This window comes from Macrobrachium nipponense, chromosome 7 (assembly GCF_015104395.2).
Source record: "Macrobrachium nipponense isolate FS-2020 chromosome 7, ASM1510439v2, whole genome shotgun sequence".
NCBI classification, from domain to species: Eukaryota; Metazoa; Arthropoda; class Malacostraca; order Decapoda; family Palaemonidae; genus Macrobrachium; species Macrobrachium nipponense.
The window spans coordinates 98,528,643-98,543,952 of record NC_061109.1 but is presented as its reverse complement, the minus strand read 5'-3'; the positions used below and the strand labels follow the sequence as shown (position 1 = coordinate 98,543,952).

Here is a 15,310-nt window from a genome sequence, read left to right as displayed (position 1 = left end):
CCGCTCAACCAGCCTCCTTTTTGAGTAGGCGACAGGAGGACCTCCAACCCAGGTCCTTCCTTTTGGAGGTTGAACAGGCGACCTCAACCAGGCCTCCCTTTTGATTAGGAAAGGAACCCTCAACCAGGGCCATCCTTTTCACTAGGACAGGAACCTCAAGCCTCCCACCCCCAGGCCTTCTTTGGGAGTTGAATAGGACCTCAACCGGGCAGGCCGGTCCTTTTGAGGTAGGAACAAGGACCTCAACAGGCCTCCTTTTGTTTTTGTGGTGAACAGGACCTCAACCAGGCTCCATTTTGTGAAGTATGAAAAGGACCATGCTTACCAGGCCTCCTTTTGAGTAGGACAGGACCTCAACCAGGTTAGTCTTCTGACGTGAATAAATTATAGGATTTCTTATGTGTCGGATTGCTGGAGCGGATGCTCGTATTATTTATATTTTTTCTGGAATACAGACAAAGACAGAAGACTCATAGGATTATTAAATTTTTCATTATAACGGAGGGAAGGATTGGAAGGAGATAACAACGACTTCAGAGAAAGGATGGAGGCGTGCCTTATCACATCCATCCGAGACCCAAAGTCAAAACAATTATAGTCCATTCCTTCTATCCGACAACTTTCACCTCCACATTTCAATGTGTATGGCGCTGCTGGAATCTGACCTTGAGTCTTTGTGCTGGTAATGGTTCTTTGTAATTGAAATTCGTAACTTCTGACAGCTAGAGCTTGTGTGTGGATGTGTTCACAGTCAGCGCCAAGGATTGTATTTGTTGTAAAGAAGCATGGAATTCTATCAATTTTGTGTGTTGTACTATTTTTCACATCAGTGCCTAATTTTTCTCCTCCCATTAGAAGTTTCATTGTGTTGATGTTGATGCTGTTTATATACGGTTCTTCGAATATTACGGATGTGGCACTTATGAGGTTTTGTAGGTAGAATTGTGAAGCATCGCCTTGCCTCATGAGGATAGCTGGATTTAAGATATCTGTGAGAAGTGTGAGGAGGAGAGATTTTCCTGTGTTTACTTCCCCACGGAGGATGAAGGAGTTCACTTTTTTTAATCTCTTGTTGGCGATAATGGAGAATTTCGCGAAGAAGTCAATGGGGTCAATGTTGTTGGCCTTGAAAAGTCTTCGTAACCAACCGTTGATGAGGCTTTGTTTTTCCATGGGGGTAGCTGGTTGATTGTTGTTATGGTCTCTGATCAGTTCCCAGTAGTCTTGTTCTTTCATCCAATTCGTTCTTCTGTTGTTGTGTAAGTTGATCATGTCTTTTGCAAAGTAGTTGTAGCGATTACCAAAGGCTTGCATTAAGTATGCTTGTTTGTCATAAGACATTTTTTGCATGAGTTCAGTTAAGTTGTCTGGTTTGTGTTCTTGTATTTCTGGAAGAAGTTGGTCCCACATTTTTTTGTAGACTGTGACGTTGCTGTCGTCTTCTGATACTAAATCTTCCATATCTTTTGATTCTAACGGATATGTACTCCTCTTGACTCTTCTTTTTTCGTTTATGTATTGTATACATTTATCCACTGAATCTGTTACATCAACACTTTCTTTCATTGTTGTTAGGCATTGAATTAATTGTTTGAATCCATCACCAACTGTATGGATTGTTTTAAGACCTTGACGGCAGAGATAGTGAAGGAAATGTTCCCTATTTTGTATTCTTGTTGTACTCAAAAGAAGGCCTGGTTGAGGTCCTGTCCTACTCAAAAGGAGACCTGGTTGAGGTCCTGTCCTACTTAAAAGGAGGCCTGGTTGAGGTCCTGTACACCTCAAAAGGAGGCCTGGTTGAGGTCCTGTCCGACTCAAAAGGAGGCCTGGTTGAGGTCCTGTTCAACCCAAAAGGAGGCCTGGTTGAGGTCCTGTCCTACTCAAAAGAAGGCCTGGTTAAGGTCCTGTCCTACTCAAAAGGAAGCCTGGTTGAGGTCCTGTCCAACTCAAAAGAAGGCCTAGTTGAGGTCCTGTCCTACTCAAAAGGAGGCCTGGTTGAGGTCCTGTCCTACTCAAAAGGAGGCTTGGTTGAGGTCCTGTTCAACCCAAAAGGAGACCTGGTTGAGGTCTTTTCAACCCAAAAGAAGGCCTGGTTAAGATCCTGTCCTACTCAAAAGGAGCCTGGTTGAGGTCCTGTCATACACAAAAGAAGGCCTGTTTAAGGTCCTGTCCTACTCAAAAGGAGGCCTGGTTGAGGTCCTTTTCTACTCAAAAGGAGGCCTGGTTGAGGTCCTGTTCAACCCAAAAGGAGGCCTGGTTGAGGTCCTGTCCTACTCAAAAGGAGGCCGTGTTGAGGTCCTGTTCAACCCAAAAGAAGGCCTGGTTAAGGTCCCGTCCTACTCAAAAGGAAGCCTGGTTGAGGTCCTGACCTACTCAAAAGACGGCCTAGTTGAGGTCCTGTCCTACTCAAAAGGAGGCCTGGTTGAGGTCCTGTCCTACTCAAAAGGAGGCCTGGTTGAGGTCCAGTCCTACTCAAAAGGAGGCCTGGTTGAGGTCCTGTCCTACTCAAAAGGAGGCCTGGTTGAGGTCCTGTTCAACACAAAAGGAGGCCTGGTTGAGATCCTGTCCTACTCAAAAGGAGGCCTGGTTGAGGTCCTGTTCAACCCAAAAGGAAGCTTGGTTGAGGTCCTGTCCTACTCAAAAGGAGGCCTGGTTGAGGTCCTGTTCAACCCAAAAGGAGGCCTGGTTGAGGTCCTGTCCTACTCAAAAGAAGGCCTGGTTTACGTCCTGTCCTACTCAAAAGGAAGCCTTGTTGAGGTCCTGTCCTACTCAAAAGAAAGCCTAGTTGAGGTCCTGTCCTACTCAAAAGGAGGCCTGGTTGAGGTCCTGTCCTACTCTAAAGGAGACCTGGTTGATGTCCTGTTCAACCAAAAAGGAGGCCTGGTTGAGGTCCTGTTCAACCCAAATGAAGGCCTGGTTAAGGTCCTGTCCTACTCAAAAGGAGGCCTGGTTGAGGTCCTGTCCTACACAAAAGAAGGCCTGGTTAAGGTCCTGTCGTACTCAAAAGGAGGCCTGGTTGAGGTCGTGTCCTACTCAAAAGGAGGCCTGGTTGAGGTCCTGTCCTACTCAAAAGGAAGCCTGGTTGAGGTCCTGTTCAACCCAAAAGGAGGGCTGGTTGAGGTCCTGTCCTACTCAAAAAGAGGCCTGGTTGAGGTCCTGTTCACCTCAAAAGGAGGCCTGGTTGAGGTCCTGTCCTACTCAAAAGGAGGCCTGGTTGAGGTCCTGTCCTACTCAAAAGGAGGCCTTGTTGAGGTCCTGTCCTACTCAAGAAGAGGCCTGGTTGAGTTAATGTTCAACCCAAAAGAAGGCCTGGTTGAGGTCCTGTCCTACTCAAAAGGAGGCCTGGTAGAGGTCCTTTCCTACTCAAAATGAGGCCTGGTTGAGGTCCTGTTCACCTCAAAAGGAGGCCTGGTTGAGGTCCTGTCCTACTCAAAAGGAGGCCTGGTTGAGGTCCTGTTCAACCCAAAAGAAGGCCTGGTTGAGGTCCTGTCCTAGTGAAAAGGAGGCCTGGTTGAGGTCCTTTCCTAATCAAAAGGAGGCCTGGTTGAGGTATTGTTCCCTTCAAAAAGGCAGGAAGGCCTGGTTGAGGTTCCTGTCCTACTCAAAAGGAGGCCTGGTTGAGGTCCTGTTCAACCCAAAAGAAGGCCTGGTTGAGGTCCTGTCCTACTCAAAAGGAGGCCTGGTTGAGGTCCTGTTCACCTCAAAAGGAGGCCTGGTTGAGGTCCTGTTCACCTCAAAAGGAGGCCTGGTTGAGGTCCTGTCCTACACAAAAGGAGACCTGGTTGAGGTCCTGTTCAACCCAATTGAAGGCCTGGTTGACGTCCTGTCCTACTCAAAAGGAGGCCTGGTTGAGATCCTGTTCAACTCAAAAGGAGGCCTGGTTGAGGTCCTGTTCACCTCAAAAGGAGGCCTGGTTGAGGTCCTGTCCGGCTCAAAAGAAGGGATGGTTGAGGTCCTATCCTACTCAAAAGGAGGCCTGGTTGAGGTCCTGTTCACCTCAAAAGGAGGCCTGGTTAAGGTCCTGTCCTACTCAAAAGGAGGCCTGGTTGAGGTCCTGTCCTGCTCAAAAGAAGGGCTGGTTTAGGTCCTCGCCTACTCAAAAGGAGGCCTGGTTGAGGTACTGTTCACCTCAAAAGGAGGCCTGGTTAAGGTCCTGTCCTACTCAAAAGGAGTCCTGGTTGAGGTCCGGTCCTGCTCAAAAGAAGGGCTGGTTGAGGTCCTATCCTACTCAAAAGGAGGCCTGGTTGAGGTCCTGTTCACCTCAAAAAGAGGCCTGGTTAATGTCCTCTCCTACTCAAAAGGAGGCCTGGTTGAGGTCCTGTCCTACTCAAAAGGAGGCCTGGTTGAGATTTTGTTCAACCCTAAAGGAGGCCTGGTTGAGGTCCTGTTCAACTCAAGAGAAGGCCTGGTTGAGGCTCAAGTTCAACCAAAAGGAGGCCTGGTTGAGGTCCAGTTCAACTCAAAAGGAGGCCTGGTTGAGGTCCTGTTCAACTCAAAAGGAAGGCCTGGTTGAGGTCCTGTCCTACTCAAAAGGAGGCCTGGTTGAGGTCCTGTCCTACTCAAAAGGAGGCCTGGTTGAGGTCCTGTCCTACTCAAAAGGAGGCCTGGTTGAGGTCCTGTTCACCTCAAAAGGAGGCCTGGTTGAGGTCCTGTCCTACTCAAAAGGAGGCCTGGTTGAGGTCCTGTTCAACCCAAAAGGAGGCCTGGTTGAGGTCCTGTCCTACTTGAAAGGAGGCCTGGTTGAGGTCCTGTCCTACTCAAAAGAAGGCCTGGTTGAGGTCCTGTCCTACTCAAAAGAAGGCCTGGTTGAGGTCCTGTCCTACTCAAAAGGAGGCCTGGTTGAGGTCCTGTCCTACTCAAAAGGAGGCCTTGTTGAGGTGCTGTTCAACCCAAAAGGAGGCCTGGTTGAGGTCCTGTCCTACTTGAAAGGAGGCCTGGTTGAGGTCCTATCCTACTCAAAAGAAGGCCTGGTTGAGGTCCTGTCCTACTCAAAAGAAGGCCTGGTTGAGGTCCTGTCCTACTCAAAAGGAGGCCTGGTTGAGGTACTGTCCAACTCAAAAGGAGGCCTGGTTGAATTCCTGTCCTACTCAAAAGGAGGCCTGGTTGAGTTCCTGTTCAACCCAAAAGGAGGCCTGGTTGAGGTCCTGTCCTACTCAAAAGGAGGCCTGGTTGAGGTCCTGTCCTACTCAAAAGAAGGCCTGGTTGAGGTCCTGTCCTACTCAAAAGGAGGTCTGGTTGAGGTCGTGTCCTACTCAAAATGTGGCCTGGTTGAGGTCCTGTTCACCTCAAAAGGAGGCCTGATTGAGGTCCTGTCCTACTCAAAAGGTGGCCTGGTTGAGGTCCTGTTCAACCCAAAAGAAGGCCTGGTTGAGATACTGTCCTACTCAAAAGAAGGCCTGGTTGAGATACTGTCCTACTTAAAAGGAGGCCTGGTTGAGGTCCTGTTCACCTCAAAAGGAGGCCTGGTTGAGGTCCTGTCCTACTCAAAAGGAGGCCTGGTTGAGGTCCTGTTCAACCCAAAAGAAGGTCTGGTTGAGGTCTTGTCCTACTCAAAAGGAGGCCTGGTTGAGGTCCTGTCCTACTCAAAAGGAGGGGTGGTTGAGGTCCTGTTCACCTCAAATGGAGGCCTTGTTGAATTCCTGTCCAAGACAAAAGGAAGCCTGGTTGAGGACCTGTTCAACTCAAAAGGAGGCCTGGCGGAAGTCCAGTTCAACTGAAAAGCAGGCCTGGTTGAGGTCCTGTTCACCTCAAAAGGAGGCCTGGTTGAGGTCCTGTCCTACTCAAAAGGAGGGCTGGTTGAGGTCCTGTCCTACTCAAAAGGAGGGGTGGTTGAGGTCCTATCCTACTCAAAAGGAGGCCTGGTTGAGGTCCTGTTCACCTCAAAAGGAGGCCTGGTTAAGGTCCTATCCTACTCAAATGGAGGCCTGGTTGAGGTCCTGTCCTACTCAAAAGGAGGCCTGGTTGAGGTCCTTTCCTACTCGAAAGGAGGCCTGGCGGAAGTCCTGTTCAACCTAAAACGAGGCCTGGTTGAGGTCCAGTTCAACTGAAAAGGAGGCATGGTGGAAGTCCAGTTTAACTCAAAAGGAGGCCTGGGTGAGGTCCTATTTGAGGTGAACAAGACCTCAACTAGGCCTATTCAGTTTAACAGGACCTCACCCAGGCCTCCTTTTGAGTTAAACTGGACTTCCACCAGGCCTACCTATGTTTGAACTGGACCTCACCCAGGCCTCCTTTTGAGTTTAACTGGACCTCAACCTGGCCTTCTTTTGAGTTTAACAGGACCTCAACCAGGCCTTCTTTTGAGTTGAACAGGACCTCAACCTGGCTTTCTTTTGAGTTGAACAGGACCTCAACCTGGCCTCCTTTTAAGTTGAACAGGACCTCAACCAGGCCTCCTTTTGAGTTTAACTGGACCTCAACCTGGCCTTCTTTTGAGTTGAACAGGACCTCAACCTGGCCTCCTTTTGAGGTGAACAAGACCTCAATCAAGCCTTCTTTTCAGTTGAACTGGACTTCACCCTAGCCTTCTTTTGAGGTGAACAGGACCTCAACCAGGCCTCCTTTTGAGTAGGACAGGACCTCAACGAGGCCTCCTTTTGAGGTGAACAGGACCTCAACCAGGCCTCCTTTTGAGTAGGACAGGACCTCAACCAGGCCTTCTTTTGGGTTGAACGGGACCTCAACCAGGCCTACTTTTCAGTTGAACTGGACTTCATCCAAGCCTCCTTTTGAGTTGAAGAGGACCTCAACATGGCCTCCTTTTCTGTTAAACTGGACTTCCGCCAGGCCTCCTTTTGGGTTGAACAGGACCTCAACCAGGCCTCCTTTTGAGTTGAACAGGACCTCAACCAGGTCTCCTTTTGAATAGGACAGGACCTCAACCAGGCCTCCTTTTGAGGTTAACAGGACCTCAACCAGGCCTGCTTTTCAGTTGAACAGGACCTCAACCAGGCCTCCTTTTGAGTTGAACTGGACCTCAACCAGGACTCCTTTTGAGGTGAACAGGACCTCAACCAGGACTCCTTTTGAGGTGAACAGGACCTCAACCAGGCCTGCTTTTCAGTTGAACAGGACCTCAACCAGGCCTTCTTTTGAGTTTAACAGGATCTCAACCAGGACTCCTTTTGAGGTGAACAGGACCTCAACCAGGCCTTCTTTTGAGGTGAACAGGACTTCAACCAGGCCTCCTTTTGAGTTGAACTGGACCTCAACCAGGCCTTCTTTGAGTTTAACAGGACCTGAACCAGGACTCCTTTTGAGGTGAACAGGACCTCAACCAGGCCTTCTTTTGAGGTGAACAGGACCTCAACCAGGCCTTCTTTTGAGTTTAACAGGACCTCAACCAGGCCTTCTTTTGAGTTTAACAGGACCTCAACCAGGCCTTCTTTTGAGGCGAACAGGACCTCAACCAGGCCTTCTTTTGAGAGGAACAGGACCTCAACCAGGCCTTCTTTTGAGGCGAACAGGACCTCAACCAGGCCTCCTTTTCAGTTTAACAGGACCTCAACCTGGCCTTCTTTTGAGTTGAACAGGACCTCCACAAGGCCTCCTTTTGAGGTGAACCAGACCTCAATCAGGCCTTCTTTTCAGTTTAATAGGACCTCACCCAGGCCTCCTTTTGAGTTAAACTGGATTTCCACCAGGCCTCCTTTTCAGTTGAACTGGACCTCAACCAGGCCTCCTTTTGAGGTGAACAAGACCTCAATCAGGTCTACTTTTCTGTTGAACTGGACTTCACCCAATCCTCCTTTTGAGGTGAACAGGACCTATACCAGGCCTACTTTTCAGTTGAACTGGACCTCAACCAGGCCTCCTTTTAAGGTGAACAAGACCTCAACCAGGCCTAATTTTGAGTTGAACTGGACCTCAACCTGGCCTTCTTTTGAGTTGAACAGGACCTCAACCAGGCCTACTTTTCAGTTTAATAGGACCTCACCCAGGCATCCTTTTGATTTAAACTGGACTTCCACCAGGCCTCCTTTTGAGTTGAACTGGACCTCAACCAGGCCTCCTTTTGAGGTGAACACGACCTCAATCAGGCTTTCTTTTCAGTTGAACTGGACTTCACCCAAGCCTCCTTTTGAGGTGAACAGGACCTCAACATGGCCTCCTTTTCAGTTGAACTAGACTTACACCAGTCCTCCTTTTGAGTGGACTGACTCTAACCAGGCCTTCCTTTTGAAGTAGGATAGGACCTCAACCAGGCCCTGCTTTTTCAGTTGAACAGGCCTCAACCAGGCCTCCTTTTCAGTGAACATCTCTAACCTTTCCCGCCAGGGGCCCTCCTTTTGAGTTGAAAAGGGACCTCAACAATGCCTTTTTTGAGTTAAACTGACTTCCGCTAGGCCGCCTTTTTTGAAGTTTGAACAAGAACCCTCAACAAGGCCCCCTCCTTTTGAGTTAAACTGGACTTCCGCCAGTCCTCCTTTTGAGTTGACAGGACCTCAACAAGGCCTCCTTTTGAGTTAAACTGGAACTTTCCTGCCAGGCCTCCTTTTATGAAGGTGAACGGACCTCAACAGGCTCCTTTTGGTTGAAGGACCTTCAACCAATGCCTTTCCCCTTTGAAGTAACGGACTTTTTCCGCCAGGCCTCCTTTTGAGGTGAACAGGACCTCAACCAGTCCTGCTTTTCAGTTGAATAGGACCTCAACCAGGCCTCCTTTTCAGTTGAACTGGACTTCCGCCAGACCTCCTTTTGAGTTGAACAGGACCTCAACAAGGCCGCCTTTTGAGTTAAACTGGACTTGCGCCAGGCCTCCTTTTGAGTTGAACAGGACCTCAACCAGGCCCCCTTGTGAGTTGAACAGGACCTCAACCAGGCCTCCTTTTGAGTTGAACAGGACCTCAACCAGGCCTCGTTTTGAGGTGAACAGTACCTCAACCAGGCCTCCTTTTGAGTAGGACTGGACCTCAACCAGGCCTCCTTTTGAGGTGAACAGGACCTCAACCAGGCCTGCTTTTCAGTTGAACAGGACCTCAACCAGGCCTCCTTTCCAGTTGAACTGGACTTCCGCCAGGCCTCCTTTTGAGTTGATCAGGACCTCAACAATGCCTCCTTTTGAGTTAAACTGGACTTCCGCCAGGCCTCCTTTTGAGTTGAACAGGACCTCAACAAGGCCTCCTTTTGAGTTAAACTGGACTTCCGCCAGGCCTCCTTTTGAGTATAACAGGACCTCAACCAGGCCTCCTTTTGGGTTGAACTGGACCTCAACCAGGCCTCCTTTTGAGGTAAACTGGACTTCCGCCAGGCCTCCTTTTTAGTTGAACAGGACCTCAACCAGGCCTACTTTTTAGTTGAACACGACCTCAACCAGGCCTCCTTTTGGGTTGAACAGGACCTCAACAAGGCCTCCTTTTGAGTTAAACTGGACTTCTGCCAGGCCTCCTTTTGAGTTGAACAGGACCTGAACCAGGCCTCCTTTTGGGTTGAACAGGACCTCAACCAGGCCTCCTTTTGAGGTGAACAGGACCTCAACCAGGCCTCCTTTTGAGGTGAACAGGACCTCAACCAGGCCTCCTTTTGAGTTGAACAGGACCTCAACCAGGCCTCCTTATGAGGTGAACAGGACCTCAACCAGGCCTCCTTTTGAGTAGGACAGGACCTCAACCAGGCCTCCTTTTGAGGTGAACAGGACCTCAACCAGGCCTCCTTTTGAGTAGGACAGGACCTCAACCAGGCCTCCTTTTGAGGTGAACAGGACCTCAACAAGGCCTCCTTTTGAGTTAAACTGGACTTCCGCCAGGCCTCCTTTTGAGTTGAACAGGACCTCAACAAGGCCTCCTTTTGAGTTAAACTGGACTTCTGCCAGGCCTCCTTTTGGGTTGAACAGGACCTCAACCAGGCCTCCTTTTGAGGTGAACAGGACCTCAACCAGGCCTCCTTTTGAGTAGGACAGGACCTCAACCAGGCCTCCTTTTGAGGTGAACAGGACCTCAACCAGGCCTCCTTTTGAGTAGGACAGGACCTCAACCAGGCCTCCTTTTGAGGTGAACAGGACCTCAACCAGGCCTCCTTTTGAGGTGTACAGGACCTCAACCAGGCCTCCTTTTGAGTAGGACAGGACCTCAACCAGGCCTCCTTTTGAGTAGGACAGGACCTTAAACAGGCCTCTTTTTGAGGTGAACAGGACCTCAACCAGGCCTCTTTTGAGTGGAACAGGAACCTCAACCAGGCCTCCTTTTGAGGTGAACAGGACCTCAACCAGGCCTTCTTTTGAGTAGGACAGGACCTCAACCAGGCCTCCTTTTGAGTAGGACAGGACCTCAACCAGGCCTGCTTTCAAGTTGAACTGGACTTACAACAGGACTTCTTTTGAGTTGAACAGGACCTCAACCAGGCCTCCTTTGGAGTTAAACTGGACTTCCACCAGGCCTCCCTTTGAGTTGAACAGGACCTCAACCAGGCCTCCTTTTGAGGTGAACTGGACTTCCACCAGGACTCCTTTTCAGTTGAACAGGACCTCAACCAGGCCTCCTTTTGAGTTGAACTGGACTTCAGCCAGGCCTCCTTTTGAGTTAAACTGGACTTCCATCAGGCCTCCCTTTGAGTTGAACAGGACCTCAACCATGCCTCCTTTTGAGTTGAACTGGACTTCAGCCAGGCCTCCTTTTGAGTTGAATTGAACTTCACCCAGGCCTTTTTTTGAGGTGAACTGGACCTCACCCAGGCCACCTTTTGAGTTGAACAGGACCTTAATCAGGACTGTTTTTGAGTTGAACTGGGCCTCAACCAGGCCTCCTTTGAGGTGAACTGGACCTCACCCAGGCCTCCTTTCAAGTAAGATGGATGCGTTTAACTCCTGTGCAATTAAAAAAGAGGTCGATATTTATATAATATATAAACAATAATATATATATATATATATATATATATATATATATCTTAGCAGTAAACGATTGTTTTGTCGAAAGGCTTAGCACAACTCTATTGTTTCACTTTCCTTCTTCACATTTCCCTTTTCATATATTCATCACGTTCCATATTTTCGTGATTCAGTTATACATAGATACATACATGAATAAATACAAGTATATATATATATATATATATATATATATATATATATATATATATATATACGAATATGTGCTACCTGCTACTCTGTAAGATTATATAACTATTAACTATTATTGCCGAGTAACAGAATGGATCCACCGTTAAGTACCTCGGTTTACTGATACAATCACATAGTTGCATTAGTGAGGAGTTTTATCATTATTAGTGTTTATTTTTCCAACACACATACACTATATATATATATATATATATATATATATATAGCTATATATAGTTATAAATATCTATATATATAGTAGCTATATATATACTATATATACATATATATTATATATATATATATATATATAGTGTGTGTGTGTGTGTGTGTGTAGGAAAAATAACACTAATAATGATTAAACCCCTCACTAATGCAACTATGTTGTATTTTAACAGTAAACCGAGGTACTTAACGGTGGATCCATTGTTACTCGGCAATAATAGTTATGTAATCTTACAGCGTAGCAGGTAGCACATATTCGTATCCTCTCACGACTTTGAGAAGTAAAATCCGTTACATGGACATAAGTTGGGTTATTAAAAAGTAAGACATTCGACCAGCACCTTCATTCTTTATTCAAAGCTACATGCGTAGTTATTAAAGAAGGAGCCTTTGTGGAAGATTCTCTTTCAGCCTTTTTTTCTCTTTGCAAGGAAGGGATCATCTTATAAAATTAAGAACAGCACAAAGCAATTGTTAAGATGAAACAAAAGAAAAAGTATACTGCTCTGTCAGCTGGAGAAGAAACTGTCATTATAGAAGAAGGCGTGTATTAAGTTCTTGTAATTAAATTATTAAACAGTTGTGAAGGCTTTTCTTCTTTTAATCGTCAAAGTTATAAAATCTGAAACAAGTGTGGAGGGCATGTTGGACTATTTAACCGTTCTGGTATTTTGTAAATGTTATCAGACGAAGGTGAATTATGTTTCCAGCCGATGAATATTTATACCGATGAAATGAAAGGGACGAGTTCCTTCGATGACCGGTATAGAATGCTTGTTGTTTACAAGATCTGTATCATTAATTGGTGGTATAGCTAATAGACGCTGTTTATATTGGCGAAAGAGCGACAAAATGATTTTAACATTAGAAACTTTTAGGTCATTGTTAGTAAATGGAATGTTTGTACATCAAATAAAAGGCCTTAAGAAGGTACCTGGGTACATGAAGTGAATCAAAGGAACGTGAAACAATGATGGCACTGAAAGCACTGTACTATAGAGGGTCTCGAAGCAGATGCCTGAACGTTTGAAGGAATGGAAGTATATGGGTGATAACAAAGCCTCAGAGGATCACTAGTGCAAACCTATGATGAAGGTGCGATAAGAAGGAATTCATCTGACGTGGTTTGGTCGCAAGGAATGAATACATGAGATTGGGTTAATGAAAAGGTTGCATATTCAGGAGTCCTGGACGGAATAGGAAGGGAACACATTGAGACCCACACATGGGGCCTGAAAAGTATTAAAATCTTGGACGCACATTAATAATGATAGCAATAAAAAATAAATTAAATGATCAGTAACAAAAACAATTTAGCTAATGCATCAATCATTTTCAATCAAACTTTTTTAAAAGAAGGTTTATCATTATCAAAAGCATTATCATTATTATGATTAAACTAACTGTGACTTATGCAGTTACCGATGAAATTGAATCTGGCTATCTGAACAGTGTCTTTTATCAGTTCATTTTCACAAATGAACACAGCTGCCAGGCTCACTCATTTTGTCACAGTTGATAGTGCTTCCTTGTAACACTATAAAAACACACAAGCCATAGCTAGATAATCGCCATTTTCAAGAAAACTCTGTATCATAGAAGAGGGCATTATATAATCCGTGAAAATCGAAGACCTTATCAAATAGAAAAAGTCCTTTCCACTTTTTTGTTGCTTTGGTTTTTTTTAGGATATCATCTTTCCTCTATTTTTTTATTGTCTTTTTTTCACTTATTTTTTTTAAGAAGTTCGTTTGGCATTTGTCCAGTTCTCGTTTCCGTCGTTTTCTTGGAGCACTAATCCTAGTAATACACGACCAAATACTACCAGGTTGGTCTATTCGACGGTAAATGGAATATATATATATATATATATATATATAGTGTATATATAATATTAGTATATATATATATATATATCGTATATATGAGCTGTGATTCATATAATGGTATTGAATGCTGTTCCCATGATTAACCCTTTTCCCATTGATAGTCTGAAGTCCCGTGAAACCGTTATAAGTGATACTGTGTGTATGTGTAACAAAACAAGTCAACCGCCAAAGACGTTACAAGTTGGCGTGGCTTTGGCAGTTCAAAAGTGCCACGCATCTCTATATCCCTTCTTGATTGGGCCTTGTGTCTTAGGAGCCAGAATAACCAATCAGCTTCTTGCATAACGATGCCATCTGAAAGGGGGCATTTGAAACAGGCCGCACTACCGGTCAGATCAGTTCGTTAGTGGGTCCCATACAGCACAGAGTGCCCAGTGCCGGAGTGCCCGCAGTCCCATTCCCGTCGGCCGCCACACAAAGACGTGTATCGTCATGAGTGTCAATAACAGCCTAACCTGCCGTCCGGTTGTGCACTAGTATAGTTAACGTAATAATTACAGGCCACCTGTGTAGCTAAGAACAATACACCTGTGTTAAACGTTTCATCGATTATTATTTTTGCATGTCCTCCATTGCATGCATGTAAATTTATCTCTCTCCTGTTTTTTCCTTCATATCCCGAAGCCATAAATGACCGAGATCAGGTCATATATATATCTATATAATATATATATATATATATATATATATATATTATACATATATCATATATATATTATATATATATATATATATATATATATATATATATGATATGCCTTTGAATAAGTATGGTGATACTTCGTCTTGGATCATTAGGATTATTGCTTCTAGGAAAAACAAAGAAGTCATCATTGGACAAGTACTAAAAATAACGGAAATTGAATGAAAACCCCAAGGGAGAAATAAATCCTAAAATAAAAAGGTACTAACAGGAAAACGAAATGAATCACTCATTTCATAAAGTATTACATTTTGGCCGATGATTTACAATGCTAAAATCTTTTTGCTTCACAGCCATGAGCCTCGTGTAAAATTAGTAAGCGATTTCCCTTTCCCATTTGTTTTACATTGAATACATTTTCGCTTAGTCAGGGAGTAAACCTACAAACGACTTTGTTGTTGTTGTTGTTGTTGTTGTTGTTGTTGTTGTTTTCTGCTGGGGGGTAGGAAAGGTCTATGGAAGAGCCTAAAAAGGGCTGAAAAAGGTGTTTCGCGTTGAGTTAAAGATACAGAAATTTTAGGATATGATATTTATGATTTAGTTATTAGAATGAAAATGTAAAAAAACAAATAATCAGTATTTAAACAGTACAGAAAAATTAAAGCGTATTTATTTTAATTTTCGTTGATGAAACAAGGCTCTATCTGACGTAGATTTAAGCACTCTTAATTCACATTAAAAGTTAGGAATATAATGTTTACAACTAATGCATGCGGGGAAAATCTTGCACGTGTCTCGAGTAAGCTGAAGGTCGAATCATACCTTATGTTATTAATTTATAAGAAACATCGTATTCAGTAGTTATATCTTTCACGGTCGCTTAAAAATGATAAAGAAATGGGTTTTAATTAAGTCACAAGTTTATTAATTAATATAAATGCTGTAAACACTGCCAGCTTACCTAATAATTGTAAGTTTCTTTGGTATTTTTCAACTGTCTTCATGTATCTTATATAATTTTGCTTATTAATTTTCACTGTACTGCATATTTTGGCTCGAGTAACCGTTTTGTGATCTGGGAACTTTCCAGATATTCTAACCATGTCTTGTTAACAGGTTCTTTTATGACAGAAACAAGTTTCTTTTTCTGGGATTTTTCTCTCGAAATTTTCTCTACAGAAATATTTCTAAAGGGCTTCTGATTTTGAGTCCATTTTACTTCAGATAGTTCTATAATTCAGTTTACGCTGACTAGCAATGTAAAATGCTTTTTATTTTACCAAGGCCATTAAGGAATAACATCGTCTCCGTCATTTTCAATCATTTCTGGGAGTTGTACTTATAACTTAGTTCCCCGAAATCCGTTGTCAACGTATTCATTTAGACCGGTGGCCAATCAATCGATCAGTATGATATTTAGAGAATTTAGAGAACCATTTAACAATAATTTTACTATCATCCAGATTAATCAACAACTCAACTGCAACGCACAAGGTT

General features: G+C 44.7%; 1 protein-coding gene across 4 annotated transcripts in view; it reads right to left on the bottom strand.

Annotated features, from left to right (window-relative positions):
* The window catches only part of LOC135217787 (parapinopsin-like), a 472,093-nt gene that overhangs the window by 329,641 nt on the left and 127,142 nt on the right, over window positions 1-15,310 (bottom strand). The gene's annotated exons all lie outside the window — the stretch shown is intronic.